The sequence below is a fragment of the Heptranchias perlo genome, chromosome 18 (assembly GCF_035084215.1).
Source record: "Heptranchias perlo isolate sHepPer1 chromosome 18, sHepPer1.hap1, whole genome shotgun sequence".
NCBI classification, from domain to species: Eukaryota; Metazoa; Chordata; class Chondrichthyes; order Hexanchiformes; family Hexanchidae; genus Heptranchias; species Heptranchias perlo.
The window spans coordinates 20,173,374-20,177,110 of record NC_090342.1 but is presented as its reverse complement, the minus strand read 5'-3'; positions in this window follow the sequence as shown (position 1 = coordinate 20,177,110).

The following is a 3,737-nucleotide window of genomic DNA, read 5'->3' as shown; positions in this document are numbered from 1 at the left end:
TTGTATTTATTCAGGTGTATGGTTATTAGTTAAAGAAAGTTATTTTGAAATTTATATTGGGATGGGCTTGTCTCTAGCAAAAATGTATCTCCAAGTTTACGTTTGTAACATCTTCCCTCCATCTATAGTGAACCTCTTTGATTTTCATGCGAAATGTTATTCTAGTTAAGGTGTAAATCCTGAAAGAACTTTTTTTAAATAGAAGGTATGCTCCATGATTGTTATTCCGATCAATTTTATGGAAAAAAACAGGTGGTTGGTTGCTTATATTTTGCCACTGTTTTAGAGTTTCGCTTTTGCTTGCTCTTGATTACATTTTGTTGTCTAATTTTTCACTTTTGCCCTGTGAATTTTATCCGGACAACAAATACATCTTTATTCTAAGATGTGGTAATAACGATTTTGACAAAATTAAGACACAGGTAAAGAAACCCGATTCAGAAGTATTTTCTATGTTGCGCAATCAAAATGCGCGTCTTACGGAAGACTGAATTGAAACAATGCTTTAATTCAAAACAGGAAATTGATCTGGAGATAAATGTGAAGGAGAGATTTTTTTCGCAAAATGAAGGAATGTGAGTGTATTAAGAACCAGCTAAGGATTAGTTTGTTTCGTTCCATCTCTAACCGAAGCAGAGGGAATAACCTAAAACATAACAGCAGGGAACTAGAACTTGGAACAAGCAAAGGCCATTGTACTAATCGAGCCCCTTCTCTCCAAGGAGCATGTGCAATTTGCTCTATACCAGCGAACGATCTTGAATTTATATAGTGCCTATCGGGTCCGCGCGACGTCCCAAAGCCCTTCACATCCAATTAATTACTTTTTTTTAGAAGCTTAGAAACTATTGTCTTCCCCTATCTCTACTTACGCTTATAACCTTTGAATCCCATTCACGCACAGATGTGTATCGATCTGTTTTTAAAGGGGTATCGGTTTTGGTGAGAGTTTGTTCCACGTATCCAATAATCTGTGGAGAAAATTCTGATCTCATGTCTTGACGTTCGTTCATAACATCTAAATTTAGTAACTTCTTTCCTGAGTCATGCTTCTCAACATTTTAAACTGCTAAATCATAAACCCTTTCAATATTGTTTCCCCCCAATAAAAACAAATTAATTTCCGTGAGTCTCTTCCTAACCGGGAGCCCATGTCCTGGTGCCATCCTTGTTGCTTTTCTCTGCGATGCACCAATGTCCCTTTGTGCTCAAAATTGCACACAATATTCCAAATGGGGTCTCAATGATGAATTGTAGAAGTTTAGAATAATATATTTGACAAAGGATCAAACACTCCGGAGATACATTTCAGTTTCACTTTGTTGACACAAGCTTCAGATGGACTGGGTACAGTGGGTACACAGTCAATAATCGCAACAAAACCTCTACTTTCATGTGCCTTTGCTAATGGACGTACCTTGGTCACATACGCATTTCATGTCTCCTGTTCCATTGCTTTATGTTTGTCCACATTAGAATCAATGCTCCACCCCTCAACCTATTTGTTTAATTGGCCCAAGTGTATTTTAATGCTATCTGTTTCCGTTATATTCATCATCATCTTGCCACATAGCCTCAACAGATTTTATAAAAAATTATAGGAAGGACCATCACCTACAATGTTTATGTTTAACGTGAAAAGTAGAAGGCACAAAAGAGGTCTCTGTGAAGTTTTATTGGTTTCTGTCTCCCAGATAGCCCACAGTGAATAAGTCACCAAATACATTAAATACTACATTTAGTTTAAAGTAAAATTGTCGCAAAAATTAAATTGAATATATAATGTACAGATATTGACTGAAATTGAAGATGGAATATTATTAATTTGCAATAATATTTATTATTACACTTTGAGGTGAACTTAGCAACCAAACTTTATTTTTGAGGCTAAGTAAAAGTGAAAAGGAAATATTATCATTGTCGAATACTGCAGGAGACAATAGAGTATTCTAACATATCCCGTGTGGTTGCTCAGGAGACGTCAGATGATACGGTGTTTTATAAGTATAAGCCTTATCTATGACACCACAATGCATTATTCCCCTAATAAGGTATACTGTGTGTTTGAGGCCACAAGGTTCAATTCCTGGGCCTTTCTGAGGTCTATTAGAGGCTAATTACTCTTAGGGAGATTCTCAAGTCAATTAGTGGTCAGAGGAAACCAACCGGAAATAACATGCGTTCTTTCTTTTCTAATACTGTTTTAAAACCCGTGATACAGAATTTTGCACGTGTGACACCTGAAGTGTGACAGATAAATCTTAAAACGTTTATATATACAAGTATGGAGTGACACTGAAAGGATAATTGATGTACACATTGATTACGTTGCTGAGCTTTTTTTTTGCTGGGTTGCTTTGCAGCTTATTAGCCGAATAACGGAATACATTAGGTGAAGAAACATAACAGGCAAAATGTGTGGTTTTAGGATCTATCTGATATTACCAAAAAAAAATTACAGTGAATGTTTGCTACAAGGAGGCATAGTGATACTTCAGAAGCTCGGATACACCTGGGAAATGTGCCTGTACTTCACGATTTACCAAAATTACAAAATTATGTGCCTGTACTCCATGATTTATCAAAATAAGTAAAATTAAGGAAAACCCAAAAATGTTATATAAATACATAAAGAGCAAGAGGATAACTGAGGAAAGAGTAGGGCCTATTAGAGACCAAAAAGGTAATCTATGAGTTGAGGCAGAAGATGCAGGGTATGGGAATGCTTTGTCTGTCAGCACAGATGCAGAGATTGTAGTTAAGGAGGAGGAGTGTGAAATATTGGATGGGATAAACATAGTGAGAGAGGAAGTATTAAGGGGTTTAGTATCTTTGAAAGTAGATAAATTGCCAGGCCCAGATGAAATGTATCCCAGGCTGTTAAGAGATGTAAGGGAGGAAAAGCTGAGGCTCTGACCATCATTTTCCGATCCTCCCTCGCTGCAGACATGATGCTGGAGGATTGGAGGACTGCTAGTGTTGTACCGTTGTTTAAAAAGGGAGAAAAGGATAGACCTAGTAATTACAGGCCAGTCAGTCTAACCTCGGTGGTGGGCAAATTATTGGAATCAATTCTGAGAGAAAGTATAAACAGTCATTTAGCAAGGCACGGATTAATCAAGGATAATCAACATGGATTTATTAAGGGAAGGTTGTATCTGACTAACTTGATTGCATTTTTTGAGGAGGTAACAAGGAGGGTCAATGAGGGTAATGCATTTGATGTGGTGTACAAGGATTTTAGCAAGGCTTTTGACAAGGTCCAGCATGGCAGACTGATCAAAAAAGTAAAAGCCCATGGGATCCAAGGGAAAGTGACTAGCTGGATCCAAAATTGGCTTGGTGGCAGGAAGCAAAGGGTAATAGTTGACAGATGTTTTTGCGACTGGAAGGCTGTTTCCAGTGGGGTTCCACAAGGTTCAGTACTAGGTCCCTTGCTTTTTGTGGTATATATTAATGATTTGGACTTGAATGTGGAAATTTGCAGATGATACAAAAATTGGTCATGTGGAGGAAAGCTGTAGACTGCAGGAAGATAGCAATGAACTGGTCAGGTGGGCAGAAAAGTGGCAAATGGAATTCAATCCAGAGAAGTGTGAGGTAATTTGGGGAGGACAAGCAAGGCAAGGGAATACACAATAAATGGGATGATACTGAGAGGTGTAGAGGAACAAAGGGACCCTGGAGTGCATGTCCACAGATCCATGAAGGTAGCAGGACAGGTAGATAAGTTAGTT